The sequence below is a fragment of the Ochlerotatus camptorhynchus genome, unplaced genomic scaffold (assembly GCF_037179485.1).
Source record: "Ochlerotatus camptorhynchus isolate MF236.1 unplaced genomic scaffold, CSIRO-AGI_Acam_v1.1 ptg000391l, whole genome shotgun sequence".
Classification (NCBI taxonomy): domain Eukaryota; kingdom Metazoa; phylum Arthropoda; class Insecta; order Diptera; family Culicidae; genus Ochlerotatus; species Ochlerotatus camptorhynchus.
In genome coordinates this window covers 1,468,856-1,487,822 of record NW_027040878.1, presented here as the reverse complement: position 1 = coordinate 1,487,822, position 18,967 = coordinate 1,468,856, and the positions used below count along the sequence as shown (strand labels likewise).

Sequence of the window (18,967 nt, the reverse complement as noted above, 5' to 3'; positions counted from 1 at the left end):
ATTGCAGTGTGTATTACCCAAGGGGTAAGACAACTGTGCTCAGAGTTAATATCTAGATATAGCTGGAATTAGGGCGTAACAGTTTTTGTAAACAATGACTTCGCAGGCCAACATAACCATCGGATAGGGAAAGTCTTGGAGTTTCTAGAAATCATCGATTGAAGTCATTGTTTACAAAAGCTGTTAGGCCCTAATTCCAGCTCTATCTAGATATATTTGCAGTGAATAAATTTGAGTAACTCATATTTACTCAAAAATAAACAAAGTAGTCTAATATTTTTCATCAAATGATGTTCAAACAATCACCGTCTGACAAAATGTTTTGAGTTCAAGATTTAGTTTTCATGATTTAAAAGATCTAAGTTAGATGACTCTTGTCCAGACCCTTAGATGCTTGGATGCTTAGGACTCTTTCAAACAATTTGAGCTGAATCAAATCTGAATAAGCTACCCTCCACTTGGCTAGTTTTTAACCTGGACGTTGGTGGGCGGGCCTAATCTTATGCTTCATAGTGGCGCGTTGGAGACGGTTCGTTTAGGTCCGGAATCGTTGGCTCATGCAATTGCCAGATTTGGTGAGTTCGTTCCATTTTGTCCTTTACAATATTTTCATACTTAATTTCCGAGTACTAGTACTAGTGATACTACAAACATTTCCAACTCATTAAATACGCGTCAATCAAGCAATACCGCTTGGTTGAAAGTCCCAGTACATTATTAATGATTCCTACATTGAAATGTATTGGAGCGGGGCTTAGCATATACGAAAAAAGCTTCGGAATGCTTGCGTTCTTGAAATGGGCTTTAGGAGTTGTGATAGAGCTGTCACCTTCTAACTCCCGGATTTAAGCTTCTTGAAATTATTTATATAAAAGATGGTTCCAGGAGGATTTTATCCATAATGCCACTGCCAGTCAGTGGACAAATTCATGAAAGAAGGATACATATGTGGTAATATAGTAACAGGTTTCCAAATGACTACTGACTACTGATATTAGGCAGAATATAATGTTTCAACAAACACGTGTTGGTCGAATTAGGATTTATCCCAGGCTACTATTGTAGAAAAACGTAATTGATAGATATTGGGCGGACCGCGTCGGAATGTTTAGAAAAATAGGGCGCACGCTTGATCCGGTTTAAGATACATTGTTGACTGCTTTCGGGAACATGATTTCATTCTAATAACTTGTTTACTTGTTTAACCAGGGCTTAAGCAATCGTCACGTTGGTCATAGCTTGTTATGATAGCCTGAACAATGCGTAAAGAGCAAACCGCGAAACATTGAACGTCGCGTGAAAGTGGAACTTAATGAAGGCCTAAGTGCTTTTTCGTAACTTTTAGTTTTCGGATTAGAAAAATAATCGGTTGCAGAACAGTGTTACCGATTTATATTAGATAATTCAAAGCTATGTTGATCATTATAACATTAAATTTTGAATAACAAATGATAAGACAATCTTATTCAAATGTCGTAATAATACCTCTGACCAAGGAAAAATGATTTATGTAGTTTTCATAAAAGTTGACGATACAAATACTAATGAGGAAAGGAATTCCGCATTTCCTTTTCCCAAGTCCTTTTCCTCTCCTTCCCTTCCCTTCTTCTCTTTTCAGAAAGCGAGTAATGGCGCTATAACCATATGCCATATAGGGCTAGGACAAGAGTTAGTGCTCAGGTCCCAACCGCTAGAAGAAAATGGTAGCGAGCAAGGGCGCTATAACCTAGGCGAATACAGTATTCCCTCCGTATAGGTTACGTCCGCACACCGCTCTCTGTTGTCCTTCGACTGAGGTCGGCTGGATCGATTGAGGGATGGCAGTGGGTTGGCGGTGCCGTCCACGCTTGTACGGAGGGAGGACTGTACGCTCGAACACAAGGGGTAAATACCTGTGTTCCATCCCAGGAGATCGGACAACCAAGGAGTGTACATTAACTTTCTTAGCTCTGTCACTCCCAACGATTTATATAGCCTATTTTCAAATCCAGCATACGGAGCGGTTGGTACGGTATGTCCCCGCTCTTTGATTACCTGTGGATTAAATGTTAACCACTGTCTATACTTATTAAGTAGACATGGTAAACATTCACTTCCACAAAAATTAACTAAACGCTACACAGTAGGCCTGGCCGCTTTATTGTTTGTTTCACATCCTTGATGTGCAGCAGGCATTAATAATGACAAGAAAAATGATAGATGTATCATTTTCCAGGATTCTTTCAAGTACTGGCTGTGTATGTGTAGACTAGACTAGACTAGACTAGACTAGACTAGACTAGAATCGTTGGCTCATGCAATGCCAGAATAGCGTCATGAGCATGCGATGAGGATTACTGAGCTTCCCCTCTCTGATACCATTGCATAAGAGAACCAAAGTTCTAGCCTGAAGTGATAGTATCACACTTGTTACTCCTTTGTTTGAGAGCCACCTCGTAGTACGCTTACGCATAGGCACTGACGTTGGGTGCGATACTGGCGGGTTTTGCCGCAAATCACTCTTATTTTTTTTACGCAGGTAGATTTATTTGGGTTTGCAAGGGAACTATAACTATTGAAATATTTCAGAGAGTGCCCAATAGTGCTCCTTCTACTTGCGTTACAAGCTTTCATTGTTGTTTTCATTGAGGTATTCCTCAGGGAACAATGTTAAAAATCATTTTTGTACATGGTATTGCAACTAATCTTATATGTGCTTCATTTTGATTTGCGATAAGTGTTTGAACTATGGCTCGGGATGTCCACTGTGGCGTGCTTCTATCGTGACATATTCATACGTTATTTTGTGGAACGACATAGTGGAAACGTGTGAGTGTAGTTGGAGCATATACCCTATATAATTTAAAAATCAGCTAGGAAACTAATTTCAAAGTGAAGCATTTTAGTCACTTGAAGGTGTCACCTGGGTCGATCTAAAATATAATAAATATAAATCAAAGTAAAAATTAGTTGAAACACGTTAAATTTTAGATTACATAGCAGTTGAGGTACTTAATTAAGCATGAGTTATGATTGATTAGGTAAATTAGAGATTTCAATTATTTATTAAATTAGACTAATGAGATATCATAATCATCAAAAGAACTTAAACAAGAAAATTTAGACAGCCTAATAACATTAAGTAGATTAACAAAAGAGTTAGGATGCGGGGGGTCCGCTTAGGGAGGCAACTAGCCTTTAAAGCAACTGGCAACTAGCCTTTTCATATATTGTCTGTTTATTTTGATGGTTGCTTTAAAATATCAATTTGGTATAGATGTGAAAGGATGAATCAGTAGGAGATGGATTTTCGGTTTCTTTACGTTTTGCATCACAAATCTAGTACTATGTGTCATTTCCTCAAAACCCCCCAATAACCGACCTCTTCAATCCCTTCCTTTTCCCATGTGGTCCGCATAGACTATTCAGCCATTACCCTTCCTTTATCCTCGGCTTTGGATTGACTTACGCTCCCATTGCCCCACCAAACGCTGCAAAATGAAAAATGAAAATGAATCAAACCTGAATAAGCTATTTTTAAGCTGAAGGAGCTTATTTTTGCCTAAATAAGCTCTTATGTAACTGCCAATGTTTGTTTGGTTTGCTTTCTAGGGATCGATGGCTAAAACGTAATGTCTTTGAAGCTTTTGGTGATGTCGTGGTGTTAGTGTTCCCATTTTCGGCTGTTTCTGGCTACACGGGAATCAAAAAATAGCTGAAAACTCTTGCCGGGAATTCTCGGGAATCGGGAAATATTTTGATCCAATGACCAGATATAATATTCGGTAGTTATTTATTAAAATTTGAACTTTGTCAGGATTTCCCTCTGAAGGTTTTTCGACACTTCTGGGACAGTTTCTTTCGAATTTCCCTTGAAAATTTCGACCGGCTTCTTCGGAAGGATTCTTATGATTTCTCTGGGAGCGGAAGTTTTTAAACTTGTCCTGCAAGAATCTTCCACCTTCTTCCGCAAAATTTCTTCAATCGTTCAACGGAAGTTTCATCAACTGTCCGTTTCAACAGTATATTCAGATAACCCTTCAAAGTCCTACTGGCTACCGCTGGAAGTGGAAATCATTTTCCATTTCACCCAATTCCTCCAGTATCGGCCGGGAATTTCTCACAGATTGTTTCACAAGTGCCTACCTGTGTCGCTTGGGAGATTCTTTGCCTGCGAGCTGCGAGTTAGGGTCAACTCTCTCCAGAAACTTACGGTGATTCCCCTGATACTCCTGCAAAAATACATCATTAGACACGAGCGGAAAAGGGTGAACAGGAACGGGTTGAATTTTCATCGTCTGTTGTTGTTGTGATGATCCATATTTACCACAAAAGGAACATTGTTGATTGCGGTCTTTTATTTAGTTGTTCATCCCAGGTCAAAATAGGTTAGTTCTGACTATAAATATTGTCAATGAGCGATGGTCGAAGGGATGCAGGAACCACCACATCTATTTTTTTTTTTTTCATTCTCGAATTGACTGGAATCCTACCATTTTGGTCCGGAATCCCTCCTGGGATTGTTTGGAATCCCCCTGGACTGTCATGAATTCCCCTTAATATTGACTGAAACCCTCCCTGGAATTGTCCGGATTCTTCCCTGGGATAGGCCATATTCCCTCTTTGCATTGTCCGAAGTCTGATATTGTTGGGAACCCGCTCTGGGATTGTCTGAAATCTCCCCTAGGCTTATTTGGAATATCTACTAAGCAGAGGCGTCGCGTGCCTCATTTGTTTACCTGTGCACCAAACTTTGTTCGGTATAATTTACCACCACATATTAGTTTTTGTTTTATGTTTCAACGCTCCATGAATTCGAGGGACATATTCTCAATTACTATATTAATCACTAACCGAAAACATTTTTTGATACAAAACAGTGTCAAAATCTAGAGAAAATTCATGAAGTCCTCTGGGTAGCAAACTTGAATTAATCAACTCTTAATTCATCAGAACAACACTATCAGAATGAACCATGGGAAACTCATAAGTTTTGACAGGCGCACCGGTGCAACCATCGGTAATTGAGAGATTTACAACTGACAAGAGAGTTAGAGCGAGCTTTTGTGCTCTCTTTCTCCATTACTCTCTTTGTCTGCAATCAGATATCCAAGTGCACAGCGAGAAATGCACGCTTTAGGCACCCATACATCACAAGTGTTCTTCTAATTTAAACTCGCACATTCAAACCGGTCTGCAGGTATGATAACGTCCAAAGTGTACCAGATTGCTGTTTCCGTGTTGCTCCCGTTTGACGCGTGACTGCTGAAAGTTTCAATTACAACTAGTGGTGCAAACCGCCATGTATTGTGGGAAATTTGTGGTATGTTTCAAGAGGTTATAGACGGACTGTTAGGCTTACAACAGGCATTTAACCATTCACAAACATGCCACCTGCCAACCAAAAAAGCTCTCTTTTAGGAGCACTCTTTAACGAGTTTTGTCATGGTAGTGATATCGACATGCTTAGAAATCAATGCATTAGGGATTAGGCAGACCATCCGAACTGAATTTAATCCTTTTTGAAGCAAATCAAGGTCGAAGATTTAATTGAGCCACACTATAAAATAGTGTATTCATGGTCACTTGTGGTCTGGCGTAAAGAAGTACAGCTATAATGTGACCATCAAATCTATATAAAAAGGGGGCCTCCCTTAGCTCAGTCGGTAAAGGCGTAGCTACAAAGCAAGACCATGCTGGAGGTGGCTGGGTTCGATTCCCGGTCCGGTCTAGGAATTTTTCGGGTAGGAAAATTTCTCGACTTCCCTGGGCATAGAAGTATGATTGGACTTGCCACACAATTATACCAATGCAAAAATGGTACAGGCATCGAAAGCTCTCAATTAATAACTGTGGAAGTGCATCTAGAACACTAAGTTGAGAGCACGCAATAAGCTAATATGCAATATGCAATAAGCTTGAAATGCGAAGAAGAAGAAAGAAGAAGAAATCTATAAAAATTTAAACGCATTTTTTTTTTAAATTATTTACACCTGTGTCGTGCACAGGTTGCACATGTGGACGCGACGCCACTGCTACTACGACTATCATAAATCCCCTGTGTGATTGACTGGAATCCCCCTGGGAATGTAATGAATCCTCCGTGACACTGTCCATCTGAATCCATACTACCCTTCGTCATCCCGAAAAATTATTTGACTGGACGGGAATCGAACCCAGCTTCATCCAGCATAAACTTGTTTCGTAGCAGCACCTTTACCAACTGAGCTAAGGAGTATCGTCTGTACCCTTAAAAAAGCACCTTCAGTTGCTTATGTTCTTGGTAGTATAACTTCTGACTATTTAGTGAACATAATAAAACACATTATGAGATTCTAATGAATAAAAGCGGCATAGCTTTTCTGAAACATAATTTAAACCATTTATGCATTTTCATTTGAAATGCAAATTAACTTGAAAATGATCAACATCCAAATTCCAATAAAAAATAGGACAATTAAACATGCAACAAATTTAATTTGAGGTTTTCCTTTCTAAGAAAAATAATACTGAACATAATTCTTCTAAGGAGTATTACAAAAGAGTTTTGAGAAAAATTTCATAGTAATTCCAACGCAAATTCCAAGAAAATTTAATTCTGAATTCCGAAGATAGTTCAAACACATTTTTTTTTGGAAAATATTCCATAGATTTTCCGGTGATAATTTTCAGAAAATTTAAAAAAGATTCCCAATGAATTTGTAAGAAGCATGTCGAAGAATTAATGGGAATTCCGAATGATATTTTCGGGAATACTTTTCAAGAAATTGCTGAAATTATTAATAATATGAGGAACATTGCAGAGAGTGTTCTGCAGAAGATAATAAAAGAATTGAATTTTTCCACAATTGGACACAGAAAAAGGTCAAGATTACAGGTTTGGAGAAAAATTGAAATCCTGAGATTTAGACTTGATTTCATGCTTAGAAAATTAAATGATCCTAGATTCAGGGTTACTTCCACTCACTTGCTATAAAAAAATGTTTTTCGGAATTATGTAATCATGAAATATTATAATGCTAATTAGTACTTGTAAGTTACAAGAAGAGGTCATGAAGTATATGTTTGACACATAAAATCTATCAATATTACTTTCAGTGCGTCACAATCAGCGATTTTACGACTCGTGAGCGCTCACTCTGAGTGAACGCTCACGAATCATAAGATCGCTGATTGTGACGCGCTCAAAGCGAAATTGGCAGGTTTCATGAGTCAAACACATACATTACACCCTCTTCCTGTTACTTACAAGTGCAACATAGCATTATAACATCTAATGATTGCATAATTCCGAAAAATATTTTTTTATAGCAAGTGAGTGGAAGCAACCCTGCCTAGATTTAAAAAAAAACTTCATAGTTTAAGGTGTTTAATTTAAAATTAAATATTCCGGACATGGAAGGCAAATATATTTGAAACGCCGAACTTTTAAATTTAGGGTTGCGAACTTGAAATTAATCAAATGGTTGAGACTTCATTCTTCTAAATCTGGGATTTTGGAACTTTTACAAGTTTCTAGATCTCGTGTGAATTACGATTAGCAATTTTCCGGTTTTCCCGATGTTGCCGTATTTTGGAATTTGAACGTAGAACTACGTCTTTGTCGACTATACTAAAAAATATGTGTGGTGAAATAGTGTTTGTCATTTATAGATTAAATTAAATTAAAATAAATACTCTTCCAATTTTAGTCAAAAACCTTTTTTTTCGGTTATGGAATAAAAATTAAAATTAGGCATAAAACAGAAAACTGCTAGAATCACTAGGTAAAATGGTTTACTACTAAGACAGCAGCATTTTTCTTTGGTCGAATTCGGAACTGTGTTCATATTTGTCCATATTTTAACTTCAATGAAAATTTAATTGAAAATCTTTACAGGATTTTATTTGAATTTTCTCAAACATTTCCTTTTGAATCTTTTCCCAGCGTTTATTCCAGAATGCTTCTAAAATAAGATTGAGATTCTTTCTGATACAACAAACATTTATAACAGTATGAAACAAATATGTATAACAGTCTAGAAATTCTCTCTAGATCCATAAAAAAAAATTCACATGAAATTCATCTTAAGATTTTCTTTGAATTTTAAAGCTTTTTCTAGGAATTCGCCGAAGATTCCTGCTATGAATATATTCAAAATTCGTTGCAATTATCTTTTGTATTCCCAAACAATTCACTTCAGAATTGTCTTGAAATTTTGTTCAGAATTATCTTGGACTTCCCCTCTAAATTCTTCTACTGTCCTTATTTGCTTAGAAATTTCTTAACATTCTCTAGAAATTCGTTTCGTGATTCGATTTACTTCGTATTTCACAGATCCTGGGATCCTCTTCACAATTGATTTGGAATTTTCCACAGAGCAATTTAAAAATGTTACTCTGAACTGAAGCAAGTGGAGATAAAGTTTGAAATTGGGGGCGACCCCGGCGTACCTCTCACGCCAAAGTCACGAGTTCTAATCTCACCCCCGGACAAGTCACGAATGACCCAAGAGCGTTAAAGTGACCATAATAAAAAAAAAAGTTTGAAATCATTCATTCTTTCCAAAACTTCCTTTGATTTTCCCTTAAAAAACCTTGGTGTTTTCTCTAAAAAAAACCCTGGTGTTATCCATTCTTAAATCTGCTTAAAATTCATACGAAAAAAATCTAGTCTAGTCCAAGAATCTCGAGAATTTTTAGATGCATGATGCATGATAGGGTAGACTGATGCAAAATTTGAAATGTTCGCTCCACAGTGCTCAAACGGTTCCAAATCGGGGCCTGACTAATCCCAAAATTTGAACTCATTTGGTAAGAAACTGACTTGGCACAAACCATTTGAAGTTTATATGGAAATTACTAAAGGGTGATACGGTCAAAATTTGGTCAATATCAACTTGACGTATTTCTTTCAATTTTGCATTTAAAAAACCTGAACACCCCTCATTTTGAAGGTGTGTGTGTGTGTAGAATGTTGCTCCTATTTTGATTTTGGAATTCACTCTTCAGTTGTCAAAATGCCGTCCAAGCAAGAAGAGCAGCGTATCAAAATTTTGCTCGCGCATCGCGAAAATCCGAGCTACTCGCACGCAAAGTTGGCAAAATTGCTAAAAGTTGCCAAATCAACCGTTACAAATGTAATTAAAGTGGAACGTTTGTCGACAGCCAGGAAGTCTGGATCGGGGGAAATCGAAAACCGGAAGCCGCTGAGACGACAAAGAGAGTTGCCGGTAGTTTCAAGCGAAACCCTAACCTCTCTCTCCGAGATGCCGCAAATAAGCTGGGTGTATCGTCTACAACCGTGCATCGAGCCAAAAAACGAGCCGGACTATCGACTTACAAGAAGGTAGTGACTCCAAATCGCGATGATAAACAAAATACGACGGCCAAAGCGCGATCCCGGAGGCTGTACACGACGATGCTGACGAAGTTTGACTGCGTGGTAATGGACGACGAAACCTACGTCAAAGCCGACTACAAGCAGCTTCCGGGACAGGAGTTTTATACGGCAAAAGGAAGGGGAAAGGTAGCAGATGTTTTCAAGCACATGAAACTGTCAAAGTTCGCAAAGAAATATCTGGTTTGGCAAGCCATCTGTACCTGTGGCTTGAAAAGCAGCATTTTCATAGCTTCCGGGACTGTCAACCAAGAAATTTACGTGAAAGAGTGTTTGAATAAACGTCTGCTGCCTTTCCTGAAGAAACACGGTTGTTCCGTACTGTTTTGGCCGGATTTGGCATCTTGCCATTACGGTAAAAAGGCCATGGAGTGGTACGCCGCCAACAACGTGCAGGTGGTTCCCAAGGACAAGAACCCTCCCAACACGCCAGAGCTCCGCCCAATTGAGAAATACTGGGCTATTGTCAAGCGGAACCTAAAGAAGACCAAAAAAACTGCTAAGGGCGAGCAGCAGTTCAAGGCAAACTGGCTTTCTGCGGCGAAGAAGGTGGACAAGGTGGCTGTACAAAATCTGATGGCAGGGATAAGGCCCGGCAATTCGGATTTGGAAAAACGGAAGCCTAACTGAATATTTTTCCTGAATTTTATACTAATTGAACTTGAAAAAGAAATTTAATTTGATTTTTTAAATAAACGATTTCACCGATTTACACGCGTTTTCCCTTGACCAAATTTTGACCGTATCACCCTTTATGGGAAACCCAAATCACTGTCTTCTAGCCTTTTTTCCATATTGCACTGTTAACAAATTCTATCGCTATTATTATGGAAAATTTTCTCAGCTACAACTTTGCACAAGATCGTCTTTAAGCCAAGCGTCAAACTAAATATTTATTAATTGATTAAGAAACTGATAATCTTATGGCATGATTAAGCAGCTGTATTGTGGGCAACACTGTATTCTGCAGTGTGACATAGTAGCCATGGTTTTTGTGACCTATTCTACGCTCCATTAACACCAATGTTGCCTGCTGAACAGTTGGTTGAGCATAATCATAAGACACTAGTGACTTGAACCATTAATAACTCCTGTTCCTTACTTTTAAAAGAAAAGTGGTCTTGAACAAAGTTGTAGCTGAGAAAATTTTCATTAAGCGCAGCTATCATTTCATTAGCAGAGTGAACTGGTGAATTTTGAGATAGATATGATCCAAAATTTTGGTTTTCCCATAGTAATTTCTATATAAACTTCAAATGGTTTGTGCCCAGTCAGTTTCTTACTAAATAAGTTCAAATTTTGGGAGCCTAACCAGGATCCAATTTGTAACCGTTTGAGCACTGTGGAGCGAAAATTTCAAATCTTGCACCAGTCTAATGGTAGGGTTCTACACCCACTGTAGCACGGGAACTAAGTCCGTTAGCAGGGGGCTCTCTTCTCTGTTTGTCTTGATCAAGCTTAATAATCTCTGGGTGTTCTCAACATGTCGCTGTATGCAGGGCCAAAAACGGATTGGGTGGATCGATAGGCAAAGTCGTCTGCACGCATCTACGGGACAGTAAAGAATCTCCTTCCAGCAACATGATCGCACAATTGGTCAAAAAGACGAGCCCCCAAACAGGAAGATGCCATGCCCCAATGAGTGGGGAGAAAAGCCTGCCCTTTATCCACGAAATGTTATCAACAGGGAGTTGACATTCTCACTCTCCCCGTCCAAATCGCTTCAATCGGGTGCCCTGATGGTCCCTCCCAAACCCAGTATTGTTTTATATATATACACACACTTAGAAATAACTAATTTTACACGTGACGGAATCCATCTTTGACATAAAGGATCAGACGTACACAAATATGTCATGCAGTGGTGTCCCGTAACCTCACTTTTTACCTGTGCATACTCGAATTGGTTGAAAAATACACTTAATCTTCTAGTTTGCTCGATATCTATCCGTTGCAAACAATATGTTGATAATTGTTTATGTTTTGAGAGTTGTTGCACTGGTAGATTGAGGTTAAGGAAACGCCACTGATGTCATATAAAATTAAGTGCTGCGAGACCGGAAAAGTTCGTTACTCGACAAAAAGTACGTTTGATTGAGTTGAATTGCGCGTCTGTTATGACTCAATTTTATGTCAAAATTGACACTCGTATACACTGGAGTCGCTTTTTACGCGGGTGATACGTCCCGCGTAAAAAAAAACCGCGTAAATTCCGGAATCCGCGTAAAAAAAAACCGCGTAAATTCCGAAATCCGCGTAAAAAAAAAACCGAGTGAAAAAAGACCGTGTAAGAAAAAACCGCGTAAAAAGCGATATACCGCGTAAATTCTGAAATCCGCGTAAAAAAAAAACCAAAATCCGCGTAAAAAAAACCGCGTAAATTCCGGAATCCGCGTAAAAAAAACCGCGTAAATTCCGAAATCCGCGTAAAAAAAAACCGCGTAAAAAAAAACCGTGTAAAAAAAAACCGCGTAAAAAGCGACTCCAGTGTATGTCAGTCTCAGAGCACCTAAATGTACATTATTTTTTCAAGTGTATATATATTGACATTGCCCATTCTCGGGTATTTTCTTAACGAGCATCACTCCATTGTAGTATCGCATGTACTTCATTTTGCTGTTCTCCTTTTACTTTTACTTTGTCGACTCCATGGTACCGGAAAAGATATAGATATAGACATTATTAGCAATGCTGTGATCAGGGCTCTACAATTTCGAAGCTCTAAAATGAACTCGTGTTTTGTTTCTCTCATACATACGTGTTTGACACTTCATTTCTGTAACGCCTAGCTAGACTATCAGCAAGAAACGAAAATAAAAAAGCAGGACGCTTAGAAGGAAAGGCTGGCTGTGGAACTTCTCGTCGTTGCTTTGCTCATCGCTTTCAATGTAACTAACGTCGATTTTCTAGTTAAACGAACCTCATTATGGCTTTCAATCCCCTTTCACGAAGACTCTATCACCGCTCTTTCAATTTGTTTAAAATGCGTTATGTCCCGTTTTCGTTATTTTTTTTAAGATAAATATATGGATGGAAGATAAATTAAAAATATCACGTGTAATCTTCACGTGTTTTCACGTGAGAAATGCTTTAAATGTGTTATTTCATTTCCGTCATATACGTCATGAAACCTCTGTTGATGTGTTTCATGAAAGAGAAAACTATCAAAGTCGAGCGCTCTTTCGCTCATCCGTTGCGACAAAGCTTGAAAGGAAGACCAATGGAGCGACGGGAGAAAGAGAGACAAGCGATTGAACATTTGTTTGTGCACGCCGACTGAGGTTCTAGAATGCTGCGAAGCTGTTCGACTTTAACAGAAAAAGAAAGCCAGCAGTCTCTTCGTCGCATAGATTTGGTCAATTGAAGCTGATATTGTGACGCCCTGGCTGTGATATAACCACAACGGTATGGCCGTTCACAATAGCTCGACGGATGTCAAAGAGGGAACATTTAATTTTAACACGATTCAAAGTACTTCAATGCAACATCAATTTTTTTTATTCAAGATTGACACAGTTTTTAATATGTTATCCCAACTAATTTTTGGAAGCATTTACTTGTGTTTTATACAAATCGTATCAATGTTCCGTCATATCGTATTTTCAAATGATCTTCGTCAGCGCCACATTTCATTCAGGCTCTTTGGAACTACATGTGGTGAAATATGAAGCGTACATTTTACAGTGAATTGCACATAACAATGACCAATGTGTCATTACTTACTCACACATGAAATCTGCCTCGACTAACCTGGCAGACTGCGCCCTAACCTTCACTGAACCAAAGGGCAGGGAAGAATCTCGAGAATTTTTAAAGCTCAACAATGTTATATATTATTTGCAAAAAAAATACGAAAATGGGGGTTATTCTGAGAGTTGAAGCGACTTTCGTCACTAGTGCAAATGATGACGATGAGTTTTTTCCGGTGATTTCGAATTCTCGACTCTTTCCGGTTTCCCCGATTTCATGGTTCACTGCTTTGAAATTTTATGAGATCTTAGACTTAAGGCATTTTTTCTTCTTTATTATTGAGATTTTTAGCCAGTTGCTTAATTCATTTCACACTTAAGTTAATGTTAAACTTCAACTTTTATTAGTTTTGATTGTACATTCTTAAAACTGATCGTCATGTCTTGAAATCGTGTGTGGAAATGAAGTTGTTGTTTTACCAAAAATATGAATTTAATTAAATTAATTTAGAAAAATAAGTAGACAAGAACTAGCTAACATGTTACTTCAATTTCATTAAATTGAATTCACAAAAAAAGATGATGAAGGCATAAGATGCCCCGAAAATTTCAAATAATATTGCTAGATAAACAACAGCGATACAGTCATTACTATTGACGGCAAGATTTGAGATGGTTCCATTGTTCTGAAACTTACTGATTTGTTCCACGTTCTCAACTTTTACTAAGTTAACTTTGACATAAAGTTATGTTCACTGTCATAATACCAAACCTGCAAAATGCGTGTCGATGCTACGACCAGGCATGGAAAATCATTTGCATTCATTTACCCCTAACTTTTTTCATCAACAGAATTCCGCAAAATGATGTATAGAACTTTTGTAGGTTTTGTCAATACCTACAACTTTTGTTAACAACTCAAATTCGTATCTCTTATGTATGGTGAACCAGAGCGAACAGAAGCCACTACTGTTTTTCAGTGAATGTATTTTACATTCACTGAAAAGCAGTAACAAGTTCTGCCCGCTTTAATTCGTGATGCATAAGAGATACAGATTTGAGTTATGGGCAAAAGTTGTAGCTAATAACAAAACCTACTAAAGCTCTATACATCATTTTGCAGATTGCTGTTGATGAAAAAAGTTAGAGGCAAATGAATGTAAATGATTGCATGAAATGAAGGTAAATGATTTTCCATGCCTGGCTACGACACAGCCTGCCTGCCCCGTTGCCGTGAAGCGAGCTTGATCGTAGCATCGCCATGAATTTTATAGATTTCAATTGCAATATATGCATTTAAATTAAATACTTCATTTCCCGATTTCAATTCCAATATCAAAGTTTAAAGTGTAAGTATCTTAATCATACTGTACTGGTAATCATACTTCAAAATATGTTGCTATGAGTCATGGAAAACTGGATGAATTCTTTGTAGCTAGATTTCTTTTGATTTAAAATATTGTCAATTTATTCAAGATTTTGCACTCTTCTATTTAGAAACCTGTTCACGTAAAATGATGCTATGCCAAATAAGTATCAAATGGAAAATCATAATACATTAGTAGATCTTTTGTTGTAGATAGTACTCGACATTTCTGTTAAAAAATAAAGTATTTAAAATTTAGTAATACATTAATTATCATTAATTTAAATTATGTTTATTCAATTGGTGTATCATTCTACATGTACAATTTCATTGGTTTGTATTTGTCTTGTCTCCCCGTACCGATGAGTCTCATAATCGGTCACTGGACATCATAGTCGGTCGAACGCCATACGAATCTAGAACCGCACTACCGTTCATACTGACGACAATGCTCTGATGAGACAACGAAAGCCCACCCGCAAGCTCCTCCCCTGATCCTATCCTTCGACAATGTACCCTTCTAACCTCGGATAAGCCGCGAGTAGCCGGTCTAGCACTTACTAGACAAAGAAATAAGTGAATTTTGTTACAAACAAGGAACAATGAACTATCGGCTCCGTAAAGCTAACGCGATTGAGCCTTCCAAATTAACGAGCTAGATAAAAAAAATGTACAATTTCATCTCTATATTTTTTTTTTTATAAATGTATTTTAATTTTATTTGGTCTAAAATCTCGAATAAAAAAAACTATCCGCACATCAATGAAACAATTTCTTGATTTTGCTAATAATTTAAAGTACATGTCTTTCAGTGTTGGGAAAATCACCATTCAAATGACATTTTTCCGCTCTCATGCGCTCTCAATGTCCCGCGTGATATTAGAACAAAATATCATGCTTGATATTGATTTTACAAGCTCCTTTGATATTGCGAGACTATTCGCAACGTGCAAAAATCAAGCTGAGAATTGACTCGACACAAAGATGATTCCGTTGCACATCGTTTTCTTAGAGGGAGAAAGTATAGTTTGCTATATCTCTTTACTCTTCACCGATGGCAGACACGAAGGCACTGCTGCCAGAAGTGATGGTAGGTTCGGTTCGCGTTCGGATGTAAAGCAAAAATCATGAAACTCAAACTCACCACGGTTTTGTTAAGCAAACCCCACACGCATCAATATATTGACGCGAAGGGGAATTATTGACAATAATATTGATGATGTGAATTCAGAAATATTGTCAATCTCGATATATTGACGTCAATATATAATGTATTGACAATACGATTATTGTCAATAAAAGTAATCGTGTAGGGTCCACTTTAGAATTGTAGCTGGTGAGCTTTGTCAGCTTGATATTCGTAGCTACGATATCACAGCTTGCAATATCATCCGCAGTTGCTTGATTGTTGATTTTTGTCTACGAGAATCAAGCGTAATCTTGAGCATTGGTGAGATTTAATTTTTTGATGTTTTCCCAACAATGATTTGTCTTTAAATTTGTTAAGTTTTAGAACTGTTTATGACGTTTAAATTATCATCGTGCCTCCACTAAACTGAATTTCGTGAATCTGAGTTGAGACTTACTATGGCAACATAGGAAATTCAAGTGATACCAACGAAAACATCGCATCAGCTTTCAGTCGCATGCACAATAAGTAAAATCGTTTGAGACACTTGAGTTATTGCTTTACCCAAAGTAGCATATTTTTTAAGTGTATAATAAAAATTCTCCAATAAAGCTGGAGACGTTGGAGTCTTGGAAAACCCCGGAATACTTAGGGAATTATATATGAATCACAATCTACATACTTGAATTTCCAAAAACCTAGATCGTATTTTTTTTTTCGATCGAAACGGAACCACTATTAGCTTAAATATGAAGTCTACTTTTCTAAAAAAAAAAAATCATTTAAAGGAAATTCTCAACCGCGGATGGCTAAATATCATTCTACCATTTCTCTGTTGGAAACATTCTAGCCGGCACCCATCTAATCACTCCATCTGGTCCACTTATTTCAAAGAGAAAATAAATTACCTCACAATTATTCCGATCTCGCCGGTTCAGTCATTCATCACCATTAGCATACCGCACCGGCCGGGTTTCATAACCTCAAAAGCCGAAATCACATAGAATAAAAAAAAACAATCGAAATTCCCATCACTCATTTTGCCACATTCCGCCGCCCTACAGTTCTCTGCGCTGTAGTGCTGCACTGCAGCCTTGATGGTATAGGTAGGCACAGGTCAAGTCATAAAGTCTGCTTTCTCAGTATTCTTTTCCTTTCGGTGGCAGCACTTTAAGTAGGTCACTTCGTCAACATTTTAGCTCTTTAGCTTTACCTTCCAACCAGTTAGTGCCGCAAGCGGTTGTTTTTAGAAGCCCACGCTGTCCCCTTTTTTTCTCGCGTGTGTGTATGTGTGTGGTGGTAGAATTTTCCTACTAATAAATAGAGAATGCACTCTTCTGAACACCCACGCAAACCTCCCGGAACCTTCCGGGAACCACTATACAGTTATTGAATCAGCCTTTTCCTCCCATAGCATGTTCATCATCGCAATCATCATCAACAACCAACATAGCAACCGGGGCTCAAAAGCGAGAGCTCATACCTACCTACGCCGCCTGCTGAGGTTCGTCCGAGCAGGCGGCGATTGCGTGTGAATGGTTGCACTGGAGAACGGGTTCAGCCAACGGAACTGGTTGTACTTCCCACCCGCGCGAGAGCCCAATTCGATCCGACGAAGTGGTTGGCAGCAGATGGCCGTTGGTTGCCAAGAGAACCATCTAATTGTACCATCGCAATTCATCATCATTTTTTGCTGCTGCTGCTGCTGCTTCTCGTTGAGGTGATTTTTGCAATATCCTCTCAGTTGATTTTCGCTGATGCCGTCATAATTATTATTTCTAACGGATCGCCATTTTGCATCTGCTCCGAAACGATAATGGTGAATGGTAAATTTAAGAAATTGCTGCGGTTTCGAAGCAACTTGATGACCTACTGCGTTTTTCTTTTTCTTTTTGTAAATGACAGCTGCAATTGACAGATCACCATGTGATCAAATTCCGCTTACCGGTGTTCGTATTGACTTTCTCACGCGTTCTTATCAAAAAATCGAATCGAATTCCACACTCAGCTGTTCCAATTCCAAGAAGTCCACGTCGGTCGGCATTCGCAGTCAGTGAACTTCACACGCTAACGGGTGTGAACTAACGTCAAAGCGAACGAAATCCGAATCACGCCAACCTATATTGTTGCGATGTTGCTCGGGTCGCGGACTCTTTGATGACGTAACGTAAATTCTTACACATTCGTTTCCGCCCATGTATGAATGTGGTCATGTAGCCTGATTGTGATCTTCTTGATCCCCCTTCCTCCGGCTCCAGGAGAAGGGCGGTAACAGTTTTGCGAAACGTGACGGTAATTTAGCTTTATCACGCAAATACATACAGCAGAACGAGGACGCTGTGCCAACAGGGTGGTCGATCTGTTTTGGTCATCGCCGCCAGTAGAACGCTCACTGACACTGTCTGTTTGGGGCATGTCGCGTTGTGTTTATTTTTATATTTATCTATCATTTTTGTCTTGGACAGATGTGTGCCACAAAATAGCTCGGACTCCCTTTGTCGTCATACCACCGTCACCCGCTTTGCAGCGGAGAAGTTCACGTGGCCATGGTGTGTCCGTTATTGCGCACATTTGGATATTGCTGTAAATTACTTTGTTATTCTTTTCCGTCACGTCACTCTGACGAATATGAGCGACCTTTTCCTGGCTGCTTTGATTATGTGACTCAACTTTATTTTTATATAAGTCATTTATGCAGTTCAAGTCGGGAAAGTTTGCGTTAATTCTAATATACGTTCAATTTCGTTCTATTTCTCTTTCAGGATAACAAGCAATCACAAATAAACAAAGCAGAAAAGCTGACAAATGTGGCACAAAGAAGAAGAAGAAGCAGAAGAGACAGTAGTTCATTTCACCGGAAGCAGCACTAGCTAGGGCACCGTCAGCAGCCGATCAAATTTAGGTAAGTGAAGATAGTGATTTGCTTTTATGACTCCGGATTTCACTAGAGCAATAGTCGATAAGCTTTCTTTTTCCATCTGAAGTTTCCCCTCGTGGATCTGACAAAATTATACTTGAACTAGCGGACTGCACTTCAAACAATACCAGTGCCTATTAATACACAACCTTTTTAATATGGCCGCTTCTCAACAATGACGTTTGTGTTATTTATAATTAGATTCCTAACTCAGTTGATGAAAACATTTTCGCCGAGATTTGCACAGCAATAAGTTTTTCTGATGTCACAGCTGTCAAACTTGTTTGCCGGAAGAGTTTTTGAGAGATTTGCGTAGACAACCGTCCATTCAATTCTAAGAAAAAATTGTATCCACCTTCCTCCCCTAGGTGGGTGGTTTGCGTGATTAATGAATAACCTCTTTCGAAAAAAAAGTGTCATTCGACTTCTCCTGGAAGTTTTTGCAGACTTTTCCCGGGATTGTCCTTCGACTTTTACACAATGTTTCTACAGAGGCCCGTCTTCCACT

General features: G+C 38.5%; 1 protein-coding gene across 1 annotated transcript in view; it reads left to right on the top strand.

The window, feature by feature from the left end:
• Positions 1-18,967, top strand: part of LOC135710539 (uncharacterized) — a 261,946-nt gene that overhangs the window by 183,694 nt on the left and 59,285 nt on the right. Inside the window, exon 3 of the mRNA XM_065233137.1 lies at positions 18,305-18,444. The gene's annotated coding sequence lies outside the window, so the exon portion shown is untranslated. The remainder of the gene's footprint in view (positions 1-18,304; positions 18,445-18,967) is intronic.